Source organism: Dermacentor variabilis, chromosome 6 (assembly GCF_050947875.1).
Source record: "Dermacentor variabilis isolate Ectoservices chromosome 6, ASM5094787v1, whole genome shotgun sequence".
In the NCBI taxonomy this organism is placed as follows: Eukaryota; Metazoa; Arthropoda; class Arachnida; order Ixodida; family Ixodidae; genus Dermacentor; species Dermacentor variabilis.
Window position 1 is genome coordinate 137,161,853 of NC_134573.1, and position 15,000 is coordinate 137,176,852.

Sequence of the window (15,000 nt, forward strand, 5' to 3'; positions counted from 1 at the left end):
CTGAACGTATCACCGAACCGTAACCACAAAACACCTGCGCATATACTTTCATATGCAGAGCGCGTTATTTGTTACGGTGGAGCCTACATAGTTGTGTGTGCCCCGCTCACGAGTTTATATACGTGCAACGTCGGCAGCAATCAGTGTCACGGTTGCGGACGCCATATAATTTGGGTTACCAAATGCAAATTCACGAGGGTCAAGCGCACCGCATTTTTCCTGCTTAGTGAAACACTTGGCTTGCATGCTCAGCATTATATAGCCTGCTGTCATGGTCACGCCTTAGACCATTGAATCATGTATATACATGTCTATATACATGTATGCATGTATACACCGTGACCCTGCTCGAGTGTGGCTGGGTTTGCTTAGCTCCACATGTTGTTGAGATTATGTTGAATTTATGCTAAGCTTTCTTAGCGTTCAATAAACTTTCTTTAGAAAAGATATTGCATTTCCGATCACGTCTTTGGTAAGGGACCGGCTTTGAGTTAGCGCTTTTGTTTTGTTGAACTGTCAGAGTGATTTTTGTAATATCGCGAGGTTTCGGCGTCACTGCCTTTACGTTAAGTTGCCTTCGTTCGTGACGTCATGGATCCCTGTGATTAAACACTATTTATTCATGCATAGACTGGCGATGTACAAGGCATCATTTCGGCGGCCAATATGTGACAGGTGAAAACGGACATGGCTTTGGTATAGAGGGAGTTGTTTTTGATTACAGGTAGGTGATAACGGAATTAGGTCCACTGATTGAGCGCCCAGTTCAATCAGCTTTTTCAGCCAAACTGTATGCAGTACTAGTGTGGTGTTCATATAGTGATCACGAGGGGTGCTACAAGGAACGATCAAAAGTGGTCTTGTCGAAACGTTGGCTGGGCATCCCTTGTTCGACCACTGTTGACTATTTGGAGTCTCCATATTTCCGTGATCACATCTGTCAAACAATGTCCGTTCGTTTCTCTCTCTCTCTTGTATATTCAAAGGTGCAATTAACATATTTTAATTCAAGTACCGCCTTCATACACTTGGAACTTCTTTTGTGGAACAATACAAAAAAGCGCGACGGTAAGACATGCGCGCGAAAAGAAAATGAATTGTGATATATACTATACGTATGTCTGGGTAACATAGCTGTACACTTCCTAACAGCATTCTCATACGAAGTGGCAATATCGAAACACTATAGATATTTCGAAAAAGAGTCTAGAGCGGTGTATTTTCCTGAAAATCCGAATCGGCTTTCTGTATGCTGCTTCATTATCTTTCGTCATATCCTGAAACTAAACAGATAATTTGACTACTTCATTATCATCCGCCCCTTTAGCGACCCCCCGTCCTTCTATACTAACAACTTCATACTTCCGACAAGAGACGCGCTAAACACAATAGCCGCAAGCGCATAGAAAACCCTTCACATTACAGCAAGGGGGAGGGTACGCCCTCCACAAACTCACTGCTATCGCATTCACGCGCTCTCTCGCTGGCGCTCATAAGCCGGCGATGAAGAGGTAATCGTTCCAGCTGATTAATGGTCGGCCGCCGACTGGGGCTCGTGTTGCTTTATGGGAAAGGTGCCCAGCCACGAACGCGCGGACACATACAGGGGGGCTCTCCGTAGACGAGGTGATCTACCGCGCGTCTCTCTGTTCTCTCTCTCTCTCTCTTCTCTTATGCGCGCGCGTGTGTATCTCACAACGCGCGCGCGATAGAGACGCCACTGGGTCGAGCGTGCGTATACGCCCGAGCGTTTTCAGGCGAGGCTGAAGAAGGTTCGCGTCGTGTGCGGCAATAGCTGTTCTATGGGATGCCACGGCGGTGCTGCAAAAGAAAGGAGCGGTGAAAGATTTGGAAATGAAACGACTGCGCGCTCTTTGTGAGGGCGGGACCTCATCCGTACGTCAACGGTGGCAATTTGCCTGCGAAGCTTGCTGCGCCGTGCAACGGTCCTCGTGGACATCATCTTATTGTCTTTCGTTCTTTCTTTCTTTGCTGACTCTGATGTGGAATGAGATTTTGGAAAGAGGCAGGTTATAAGTTTTAAAAAGATAAAGAGAACTATATATCGAAACGACCACTCGTCTTCGTGAAGGACACCGTACCCTGCCGATCGATAAGTCGTCACAGGTTTTTGCAATCGAAGACCACTGGAGTTCGTACGTAATCAAAACCTTTGAGAGCCCATCGTGCAGCGGTGGTCATTTCATTGCGAACAACATGAAGGATGTTTGGCCGAGACGTGAAGGAACTAGAGAGCAGCAGCTTCGATGTAACGTAATAATGATCACACTAATCTGAAGAGAACAGCGAAGGGGGGGGGGGGAGGAATTCAGACGGCGACGAAGTAAAAGAGGGCCACATCTTAGCTGGCGTCGTGGGAAGTTGTGTGAGGTACATTCACGTATAGATGCTAGACGTTGGTTCTTCAGCGGACACGTATCTGTCACGAACTGCTCAACCACGCACTACAGACGCATTACTTTTCGGCACTATAATATACAGTGTACACCTGACCACAAGAGTCTTAGGAAAGCGGGAATTAGGAAAAAAAAGAACAAATGTCGCAGTGACTCTACGAGTTTCACAAAAATTAAAAGGCGATGTGCACGTTTTCCCAGGTTACCGACACTTCTGCATTACACTTCTGCATTGTCAAACTGAGTTGCGAAGGCAGAAGAATTTCCACGATCCTTACTCACAACTTCCGTATCCCGCGATTTTTTTTTTTTTTTTTCGGTCGTCCGTATGTATACAGAGGAGTGTCTGCACCATGCAGCGAGCGCGCGGCGTATAAGACTGCAGGCTATGCTATATACGAGGGCGTTCTCTTCCTGGACAAATAAATCTTTTCCCGCGGGGAGTGCATACAACAGACGACGCTGGCTGGAGGTATATACCTCTTAATTGTCGGCGCGACGCGATCGTAATCGCCACGACAGTCCCGTGCCAGCTGAGTGCCGGAAGCAGCACGGCGGGCTCGCGCCGTTTCTGCTTGGCATTAAGCATTCTCTCACCGCCAGCGCTCATCGTTGTCTCTAATCGCGAGCTCTTCGCGTTCTGCGTTGGCAGGCTTATGCGGACACTTAAGCAGAGTCGAGATTGGTCCTTTCTAGAGATGAGAGCGTTTTGTTGGCGTCCTGACGTCATATGCGCCCGAAGGTTCTGCGACGCGCAGATTGCGAGTTGTCATCGACGAAAAAGACTTTGGTGTAGAGCCTGGGAAGGGGACGTCCGGCCAAGCTCAATGTCGCGCTTAACTATTATCGCAACAGGTTTTAAACGCTTGAAAAGACGGATGTGAAAAGGGAGGTCACAAACACGCGAGCGCCAACTTTCGGCATCAGGTGTATACTTGAAACCGATGCTGCCACACACTCATATACCTATACACAATGACGACGCCCGCGCATTCCATAACCAAATGCCACGCGCAGAGATATTAATTTGCATACGTAATGGGATATGTGCGTCTTCAATACATACGTTGTACCGTTGTGGTTCGGTCGTCGAAATCTGAATAACGGATGAAGGTGTGCGCCGCCTATTTTTACGATACCGATAGTACATTCCAGCATAATCGCTGGTGCCGGCGTGTATGCGTTCCTGAATGTACACCGTACTGTTCGCGTCGAGCATGCAATGCGACTGGCGAACGTTTCTTGGCGCTGTAGAATCGGCGATAACATTCGAGAAAGTTCCGATACGCGAAGCTTGTGCGCCAGTTAATGTATCTGCGCCTCGCTTTCGAATAAACCATTTGTTGAAAGTTAAGCGCTCACGCGTCGTGTCCTCCCACTTTTATCCCCGTCTTTTCAAGCCCATTATAGAGTCCATGTCATATAGCAACAAGGTCGAACGTCAACCCTTGCAGTGCAAGTTCGTTCGTCGCCACGTATTATAATGTACGTCCCGAGTGGTAATGGCTAACGTTCGCATACGGCATAAATATGCTCCGCGAGAAGTGCTCGAGTAGGAAGCATGACCGTTATATATAACCTATATGGAAGATTCCTTATCTCCAGACTCCATTCTTTTCTTATCATGCACCGTTTACGATCGTGCGATACCGGTGATAACGTGCAACGTAGCGTCACTCCGACCACTGGCGAATTGCGAAAAGAAGACTACAGAATTGGAATATATAGAACCGTTTCATCAGCCCGTCCCTTGTTTGGCATTGTCATTGTTCATTCTACGTCGAATTGAGCACGGCTTCTTCGTGCGCTTCTGGCACTGTCATTGTGACCGCTGGCAGGCTGCTCGCCAACACTCCGCCACTGTGCTTGGGAGAAGTCGGACACTTTAGCGAGATTGGCTTAGTCGGGAATGAGAGCGTTGGTTGGCGTCCATCACGCCAACAACACGGGCACGAGATGAGAGGACGTATACCGTGGCACGTCTAATGCGACTGTGTATAGTTGACGATCCTTTGCACCCAGATATGCAAAGTGTTAATGCATAACCGCGTTTGTATATCTTGAGTTCATTGGCACAACGGACAGTTCCGACTAGTACGGTTGAAACTGTTCGTTGTGCCATTAAACTCTGTATAAGTGCCACCAAGCGCCAAGTCAAGTCCTGTGGATCTAATCACCGCGCAGCCCGTATTCGCAAAGTTTGTCGTTAGTAAGCCATTCGTAAGTCGTTTGCCATTGACAGGCTTCCCTCGTGAATATATGTCTTAAAGTTACGATTGGACGGCATTTGTTCTTACGAACAACACTATACAACACATAGGAGGTGACAACGGGCCCAGATGTCTTTTATTCCTCAGTGAATGTTATGTGTTCAAACTGTGTGTAGGTGTACAACCTGCCGATTCTTAGAGCTGGAAACTTAGTCATGGTGGACTAACGGATTTATCGTTAAGTAATATGGCTGGATGTAATGGAATGGAACGTCGACAGACATCGCTACAGTGTTAATTCCCGATGTTTTTTTTTTTTATTTCTATGCTTTTACAAATGGCAATAGACGGTACGGGTATTAGTGCGATGTGCAGATCAAAGTCATCCTTCTGTAAGGAACATCCGCGTTTTAACGGCAAATGGAAGATATATACCCGCTGTATGAAGGAAATGCATGCAAGAGGAGATGCGCAAGTTTCGCACGTGCGTTCATTCCATGTCGATCTGAGCACGGCTGCTGCTGCTATTGGCGTGCTCTGCCGATACTGCCATTGTTAGTCACCTATACTCAACGGCACTTCTCGTGGGTGTTTGGCAGGCTGCGTCACGTTTGGATTTGGGCGAGGTTGGTTTATGAAAGATCCGCACGTATATGCTGTTATTGGGCACGTATATATAGTCGTATATGTACACGTCAAAAGTTTTACCTCACGCGTGTGACTTGTCGACAGCCATCAACGGAAGAAAACGTCTTGGCGCTGAGATGCGATTTGTCGTATGATCGTACGCTTTGGCCCTCGACATCTCCTGTGTGCGTATGGAGGCGCTGTGACAAAGTTTTGCAAGTTGTTTCGTGAGAAATATACGAGTTGTAAGCAAATGTATTTACTCTGAGTGCTTCCCCTCTGTGTCCGTAAGTGCGAAACGTTTTAGCAGCCAGCGTGACCAAATACAGCCTTGTCTTTCTTTTTTTTTTTTTCTAGTGTGAAACGGTTTTGTTATTGAGCACCAAATTTGAGTCCATATTCGCTATGCAATCAGTTAAGCAGGTACCGCCTTTATGTTGCGCCATATTATGCCTGTAATGCTCGAGAATTTCGAACGAGTGCGTTATAACTTTGGCTGACGACTGAAGACTTGCCGGTAATGGAAAATATTGCAGAAGTACTGAATACTGGTATACAAGTTCTGGTAACAGAAGAGGTTCATTCGGGTTCAGGAGGACTCGCGAATGATCGACTCCTCGTGGCTTGCGTTTGAACTTGGTTGAAATGAATCGCTCATTGTTCCGATGCCCCACACCGAAGATACATCAGTAACTTCCACAATCCGATCAAGATATGCACATATCAAATTGCCACAAAGGAATTCTGAGATTTTCTTCGTCTAGTTGCACAGAATGTATCGTCTACATTGTTTCTTGAACGCGCACGGGGTCTCGGATCATTCCGCAGTGCAACTTGCACAGTGCAAATAACGAAAAGGACGCGTACGTGTCCATAAATTGTTAATGTATGTTCATATCCCACGAGCAGCGACGCTCAAGAGCGGCGTATATGCGTGTGTCTCGTGACGGTGAAGCTTAATTATCAATGCTAAGCGAGTGACTATCAATACTAAAGTGTGGTGACCTACGAGCCATATACCCGAGAGTTCGTCCGCTACAGGTGGCGACGAAATAGTAAAATAAAACGATAAAAAAAAATCGCGTGGCCATGTGAAGGCGAAGCCTTAGGTGTATACTGTTATATCACCAGCACCTGTGGCTCATCTCCAAATAACGTCTCCACGTACAGCGCATTGAAAGAGCTCAAGTTATATTTTCTTCGATGTTCAGGATCAAGCAAAGACCCGTCTTCACAGATACTTGCGCACTGAAGAAACTATGTCTATCGATGAGTACGGTATGACATCTATACAGAGCAGAATATGAATGCGAATTGAGCGGCAAGTTCTCCAGCGCGAAATTCTTAGTATGGCGCGGGATGGTAACTTATTATGGATAACAGGCTGTCATTATATGTATGCTCTTAACGTCGTATAGCAGTCCGCCACAGCAGATTTAATTTGTTACGCAACCTCTATATAGAGCCTCACCATATTTGGAAAACATGGACCTTTGACGGAAGCTATAGCGCGCCAGACGATCCCCTAAGAAAAATAATTTACGCGGATGCAAAGGTTAAAAAAAAAAGAAAAAAAAAAGGGAGTCACGAGATTGGGTGGGAGCCTGCATCAACCAAGGTGTAACAAGCTATAGGCCATTTTTATAATTTATAACCAGGGGCTCTAAACGTCAAATTGACCAGAAATTATAGTTTATTCAATATTAATACGCAAATTAATAATAAGAAATTATTCGACTGCGCAGCAAATGAATGTGTAGCAGAATGTCGTTAATAGCCTCATTGGATTTGACGTCTTAAAGCAACAGTCTTGCTATGTGTCACCGTATACAGTGGTAGATACCTAATTTACCCCGCGGAAGCGTCCTTAACGTTCACCTCAAGTTGTAAGTCTCGCGACCGTTAAATGATTCCGCTCGCACATGAGAAGCCGGAATGAACCTCTGCTTAGGGAGGCCTGCAGTTGAACGTGTGGGTACTGTGCAAGTATACTGGCTATCAGGCGAAAAGGTCCAACCACATGGGAGCGTTTTTCTTGGGGGGTTTCTTTCAAACCCTGCATCATTGCCTCTACAGGCGTCATCTGGTCTGATGTCGGTTTAGGGTGATTCCCCAGAGCGACACGCGTTAACCAATTCGAAATAAGTTTAGCACCGAGGAACACGAGACAAGACGTTGTTGTCCCACGACGCGTGACAACACGTCACTACGAGTCCGGTCCTGACTTCTTTCGTGCGATTGAATGCAACTCGCAAGACCAACATCGTTGTACCAAGGACTCTGCTTAACGTGATAGAGTTTGTTAACTCGCTTCTCCTTTTCCCCTTATTTATCAAAAATTAAAAGAAATAACGTTGCTAAATAAAAAGAACAAAAGCCAATCTTCGTACTCCTAATATAATCCAAATCCATGACGCCGGGCGATGCCGACCACAACGCCTCAAAAAAACGCTCCATGTGGTTAGGGCTCAGACGCCATGGGGGCGGAGGCTCACCTGAGACTTGAGGGCGCAGCTGAGGTTATCCTCATAGTAGCCGTGGTGCGGCGCCAGCCATGCCGGCAGGCAGGAGCGACCAGCGGCGAGCGACGACGAGCGTGCGCTCCCGCCGCCCACCACGGAGCACGCCGTAGTCGCACCGTTCGCGCACCTTTGACGCGCACACAGAGCCCCGTCGCCGGTGTCGTCGCTGCGACGACGACTCCCGTAGTTGTAGCACGCGCACAACTACGCAAGACGCTCAGAGGGGGAAGCAACGTCGAGCTGTGCGTGTTTGTAGCGAGCGACTCGGTCTCAGCGACTCGGTCTGGATGACGGCGAGACGAGGTCGTTCACAGGGACATACAGATGCGGGGCGAAACAACAGAAGGCAAATACGCCGACTTCTGTTCTCGTCGGCGAGGAACGAACCCTTCGGAAGAATGTCGCGCACCAACAGTCGTCGAAGCTGCAGTCGGAGAGCGACGCTCGGCACGGAGCAACGCGAGTGGGAAAATAAAAGCACTTCGCGCCAACAGGCCAGCCAGCAGGGGCACACCGGAAAAAAACAAACGCACGACGAACGGCGACGTCCCGCGCACTGCAACAACCCGCGATACCGAGCGCTCCGAACCGCACTGGATGGGTCACGCGCCACGCCGCGCGAGGCCGGCCTTCTTTCCACCTGCGTCACGAAAGGGGCGGGACTGGGGCTTCTAGGGACGCCTACTTGGGAAGCGCGAGGGGAGGAGCCTCAGCCTCTGGCGCGCTTGGGCGCTGTTGACCAATCGGAGGCCCATCTCTGGCTGTGCGCTCCGATTGGACAGAAGCGGCGTTGAGGGAGAGGGTGCGCCGATCAAGGGGGGGAAAGCACGATTTTTTTTCTCTTTGATTGACGGATGGGGATGCTGAGAGAAGGACTGCAAAGAGGCCCCCCCCGTTGTTGTTTGGAGTGTGCAGATGGGGCTGGCTTTTGAAATGCGGTTCTCTTTAGTATTGCATTCTATGAATTTATTTTTTTTCCCTCTTTACCGAGCGAAGGAGCTTGGAAAGAGGGGGAAGGTCCAAATGAATTGGCGCCCAGAGTTGCTGGCTGTCAGACAAATCGACTGTGCTCTTAGCCGTCCACATTTTCTTTTTTTCCCCTTTTCTTTTCTGTCACAAGAGTCTCCAGGACTGCGCTTGAGATATTTATTCTTTAATGATTGTCTTCAGCCTCGCCTTCTCCCCACGTAGTACATGCCTTGCACAATCAATTCGTAACCCTATGTGCAAAAAAAGGAAAGGAACAAAAGACGAAAAGAGTATGAATGCGTGAAGCAAGTTAGCTCCGGCCTAGTCACACGCCTGATATGCTTGCTATTGTCTTGAAGTGCACTGCTTTTTGCTTTCACGGCGTCAGTTCCATGAATACGTAGGCTTCTTGGAGTATTGCGTTCGGATTATAACATGGTGCATTATCTTATCACGGGGAAGAAAAAAAAAAAGAATACTTGAACGTAACGATACAAACCCTTAACAGTGTCACTAAAAGCCAAATGAGAGGTTGATATTCAAAAAGCCTTCGATATACATATCTATACATTTTTGGCAGACCAACATATGCTGCGTGTTTATGCTGCCCAGAAGGCACACACGAAGGTTCTTTCGACACCAATTTAAAAAAAAAATGCAGGAGGAGCTGATTTGGGTTTAGTATATTACAAAGTTCCAAACAAATTGCTAGCGAGATCATAACGAGATCGTAACGTCAGAAACTCTGATCTTGTGAGTCACCTCGCCACGGCAAACTATAAAATATAAGAACGCGAAACTAGCCACGACCTTGCTGCTCACCCGCAAGGGTGCTTCTCCGCACATAAAGTGAGCGGTGCAAGTAAGCCCACAGTACAGGGGCGTTTTGTTGAATGCTGTTTTCGCCGTTTTTACATAACGTGTTGCGTGACTGTCACTACCATTTGTGTCTAATGAATATTCAGATCAGGTAAAAATAAAAGGGCTTGCTCGCACTCTGAATATTTAGTAGATGTGCAAAGCCCCACTGCTGTGATCAATTCAATTTCACGACCACCACTTTCTATCACCATCTTCTGCAACCTGTCAATCATTACCCTTTCTTTTTTTTTTACTGACTGATATTCATTTCACTCTTATTTGGATTATTAATCGATGGCCTGTTTTGTTCGTGCATTCATCAGTGAATATAGAAGTATAGCCGCGTAATATTTCACAAAGTTTGTCCCGTAGCTTTTTTTTTTTTCGTACATTGATACGAGCCTCATGTACCCTCCTCACGCACTATTCCGTTGTGCTTTAGGCCGCACTTCACGACAATTATTCGTCACTTCTCTGGCAGCTGGAAATCTTCTTTCTGTTCCCCTGGTGACGTTGATGGCACGTTGATTGACCGATCTTCTACTTACGAGAGATTGCAGCGGAATCGCGTATTTCGGCTAAAGCAGGGCGCAATACGAGCATCGTGATCGCCACGATCGGCCAATCTGAGCGACGGACAAGACGCTAACAGAATCACCGTAATAAGTGCTCTGAAAATAGAACCACGGAAAGGTTTCTCTTTTCCTATCCCCGCCTTTTCGGTGACACGGAAGTAAGTGCACGTCCACATCAATAATAGCGAAAGAATAACACGCAAAACACAAAATGTACAAGAAAACAAGTCTGGCTGTTCATTAGCAGAACAGAAAACTCGGCTAGTCGGTGCTGAATGAACATGACGGGGCTGCAGCGAGAGACGCACAACACAGGCAAAAAGAGCTGCGTGTGTGTTTTAACTTGATGTAGTGTCGTGCATTTCTCGGTACAGCGCGTCGTGCTCTTCATTGATTCTTATCGTTGCCGTACTCCGTGCTGGCACCTAGCATTTACTCGTCGTCATCTCAATATCTTGCTATGCGTAGCAGGACGACTACCCGTCTCCTTGGGTAACTATCGCCATCGTCTCTCTTTCGCTCCTTTATAATCGAACGTTTGACACATCCCTCTTGTTCCTCCTCGAAATGTGCCGCGTTTTTTTTTTTTCTTTCTAATCAGCAGCAAACCCATCCGAATAAGTGTATGAAGGCGTTTCTGAGAGTTGATGGAGCGGGCGACACTTCCAAGAACGCAGCAAGGGGTTGAAGACGTTGCACCCGACACGCACAGCTCGCCCTTGAAAGAATGAAAACAACAGCAACCGAACAACTAGCTGCTTGAAAACAGGAGGTGCGCGAAAGGACCTCTTTTCGAGCCTTATAGCTGTGGCCGTAACATGCCTTCTCTTTATGTGGCGACTCGTACGAGTTCATTCGCTCCGATAGGGAAAACGCGAGAACGGAAGCGCGCGCTCTCTTCGCGCAAGAGAGGCTGGTGCGGAAATATCGCCCCCCCCCCCTCCCCGCCCGCCAATTAAGATATGAGAGATTTCTGACGAGATAACAGGAAGCGCGGAGCTCGCCGTCATCTCGTAAAGTGGAACCCGGCGGAACGCCGACGGCCGGCCCCGAAAGCGAATGGGCGGCCGATCGAAGAGGCCACGCGGTGTCGCCATCTCTCGGCGGGGTGACAAAACTGACGCGGCCGGTTTGCCCGGGGTTTTCCCCCTTTCGCCGGCTGAGCTGCGCGGCAGTGCTCGCCGAGAATCTTCTACACGCTCGCGAATTTTACCATATTCTAATCAGGCTTGTACGTAAACAAATATTGCATGTAATCAGTTACTCGTAACCAATCACAGTTTATCAGCGTTTTCTAATTTATCGATCACTTTTGTTTTTTACTGAGTAACGTGTACTGTTAGTAGATTACTTTTTTTTCAGTGAGCGATCGCTTGACGTCATTTACTTTAATGAGGAGACAAGCTGTAAACGCCTACACGGCTTTGAGCACCCTAATTTGGCCGGTTCTACATACAATCGAACGCTACACTGTCGTGTCACGTATAGCAGCTTCAAGAAGGCGCCTGTTCCGAAAGGCACGACCCTGGCGCTCAGTTATTGGTTTTCCCGTCTTTATACGCTCTACAATATGTTGGCCGACAAATTGAACCGATAATGGTATGACTAGATAGGAGTAGTCACTTCGGGTGTTGATGCCAAACGAACACCTACGGATTGTTTTCATTTAACTTTTTATTGGCCAGGCCAAGATAGGCTTCTCCGAGCGCCAGATGCAGTTAAGCACTGAGCCTGGTTATCTGGGATTGCAGCTGCGCATCTCGGAGGCCAGACTCCAACGCGCACATTCAGCGAGTTCTGTTTCCTTGCAGATGTCGTCACATAAAAAGTGAGGGATGATGACCGAAGAACACTTTTTGAAAGGCAATTGTAAGTGAAAATAAACAACGTGTGAATGGCTGAAGAGCATGACTTGAAAGAGCCAAGTCGGCTCGTTCTATACACTCGCATTAACTGTATTGGTGCAATGTTAAAAGGTTGGAATGAAGTAACGTAAAAGTAATCGATTACATTTTTAGTGCTTGTTGAACTTTCCTGGGGCGGTAATTGGTAACTGTTCTCAAACACATCTTTGAAAGAATAATTGTAATTGTAATCGGTTACCTTTTTTTTTTCTTTGTCTGAACGTATACAAGTGTGTTTCTAATACACTTTACAGTCTCCACAAGACAGCATTCACAGCGGCTATTGGCACAGGTGAAGCGAACAAGTTCGTCGCAAAGCTTATAGAAGGAATCAAAGTTCGGAGATTTTTCAAGGATTGCACCACAGGGCCCAACAGCGCAGAGAAGACGAAGACAGAATAGAAGACGGTAGCAGTCGTCTTGTCTTCTTTCTTCGTCTTCCCTCTGCTGTCAGCCCAATCGTCGCAATGCGACGTTCGAAAAAGCTGGGTCGCTTTCATTCGTCGAAAAGCGGTCGCTTCGGGTCAGTCCGTTCGCTGCTCTACTTTTTCAGCTCCGCCACTGTGGGAGTCGCAAAACTGCTGAACCAATCAGCTGGTGCAAGAGTAGGGCGTCGTCGGCACACGCTGGCGCTGAAGCGCATCAATCGCGAGACATTCAGGTGTGGCGACGGGCACGTCGCGATCGCTATAGTGTGAACACGGGTCGCCGTCAGTCGCTTCCTCCTACGCCGCAGTGGTGATCGGTCGCGCTGCCTGGCCGGTGCGAATCTCGCCCAACTCCATGCAGTGCAGCGGGTATGTACGGGTCAACTTATACGGGTACGTACACGGCAGCGTATACGTACGGGTATGCGTGTGGGTCCACTGTACGGATACGCATGGATGCGCATGGTCTCGTCGCCAACCAACGAGACCCAGAAGAAGGGCTCCGGCTCCACCGTTCGCCTCTGTATAACAACACCCCGCGCGACACCAACTGAAGTTCTACGGGAGGATTAGTAATGAACAATGGGCGAGCCTTTCCCGCCTCTCTCTGTATAAACTCATAGCCGGCTTCTCACTAACGATCGGCTAATACGAGCACTGGCCTTGGCTATACATACACTCGTACGGAGTCGCTGAGGCGTGGCACATAATTTATAGCACTTGATTGGGCGGCCATGTTTCGCACTGCTTGAAGAGCGATCGCGATTTCGCCGCGTACAAATGTAATACCGCTTTTTTTTTTTGCGAATCACAGCACGAGAACCCCTCGAGTGACGTGCTTAGGCGATCTTCTACACTAACTAATAATAACAAATTGATAAAAAGTAAAACTACGGAAAAAACTTAGTTTCTTTTTCTTTCTTTTTAGTTTTCATGGGTCTAGCCTAATAAAGTGCGGCCTATCATTGTCTCATAAATGTTGTTGCTCACGCGTGACGAGAAAGGGCGAAATGGTACAGTACCGAACCATTTCAGTGCCAGTGCAGTACCAAAGTAGAATACGATCAACTCTTAAAAGGGAACGCAAATGCTCCCACTTTATCGATTAAAAAAATCAAGCAGACTGATAGGCCGCCTTAGGCTGCGAAATCGATGCATAGCTTATCGGCAGCCCAATAAAACTGAGTGTTCTCTTTGAAAAGCATACTTCACATTGAACTCATTCTTTTCGTGCTTCTTTGTGTATAGTCTACGATTATTTGCGCGGTCAATAAATGCTATCAGAACGTGTACCTTACAGCACCTCGCGACAAACAATGGCAAGCCACGACTCACCCTCATAAGGTCCTAATCGCTGAGAGACAAAGGTATGTGGGTTCCATACTGGTGCTTGCCACGAAGGTTTACCGAATACATGCGCTTACAAACAAGGGTAATTCTGTGCAGCAATCTTAAATCTTAATGGCGTAACAATAAAAAACTCAGCGTGTGCGTGTTGGCAGCGATTCTCGTATGATACGATGAGAACGCTACATGCGCTCACGGTGCAAATCTGCGCGGCCAGACGGCGCTAATGACGCTTCAAAAAGGAGGGATAGACGTCTGGAGTGAGGCGGGAACAACCACCTGCCGTCGGCGGCGCGATCACTCGTTGCGATATCCGGCAAGACAGACGCCGCGCGGAGTATTTACGCCAGCAGATAAGGGATATCAGATGACAACTTAAAAACACTCCGCACTTGCTACCACCGCGATTCAGGGGATGTACGTTTCGTCGGTCGCCGCAGATAGTGGAAATCATCGCATAAAGCGGTGGCGCCCGCTTCAGCGTCAGCAGGAGGTGCATTATAAGGGAGCGGTGGCAGTTCTTATCAGAAAAAGAAGTATTATATACGGAGAGTTTCTCCGAACACGCGAGCAGCTATAGTGCAGATTACGTTGGCGTCAAAACAGAAACATCGCGTGGGGATCGGCAGTTATCCCGAGACTTCCGCGTGACTGACTTTTTAAAAATGTAGCGAGAGAGTCGACGCGGCCTCGCGTCTATATATATATGAACTCTTCGTTCTATATATGTCGCGCGGCTTATGTATACCGCGCAGCAACGAAAACGTGGCGCAGAAAAAGAAAACATGAAAGACGGCACAGTGGTTCTGTGGCTTTAGGTCGTCGCGCTGACGCAGCGCGCACTTGACCGAAGAGTATATAGAGGCGCGTGCCAGTTGCACGTTCAGGGCGCCGCGCTTCCATATAAGTGGCGTGACTGGCACAAGTTTCAACGGTCCGTCGCGGGCCGTCTCAGTATTTCACGCGCGCGTACTCCAGCAAGGGCTGCGCGTTTACTCGTCGCGTGCATGTGGAGGCTGCACGCGATTATGGGGAAACCTGTATAGTATCACAGTTTCTTCTTTTTTCATTACCTTTCTTTATCTTTCATTAATTTTTTTAAGCGTGAGCGCGTATTCTTCCCGCGCGGACTCGCGCTGA

At 47.9% G+C, this 15,000-nt stretch overlaps 1 protein-coding gene across 5 annotated transcripts in view; it reads right to left on the reverse strand.

The window, feature by feature from the left end:
• The window catches only part of LOC142585287 (transcription factor GATA-3-like), a 402,755-nt gene that overhangs the window by 93,865 nt on the left and 293,890 nt on the right, over positions 1–15,000 (reverse strand). The window contains exon 1 of one of the 5 annotated variants that reach the window (XM_075695925.1): positions 7,750–8,356. The exons of the other annotated variants lie outside the window; for them this stretch is intronic. The gene's annotated coding sequence lies outside the window, so the exon portion shown is untranslated. Of the gene's footprint in view, positions 1–7,749; positions 8,357–15,000 lie in introns of those variants that run through there. 5 annotated transcript variants of the gene reach the window in all.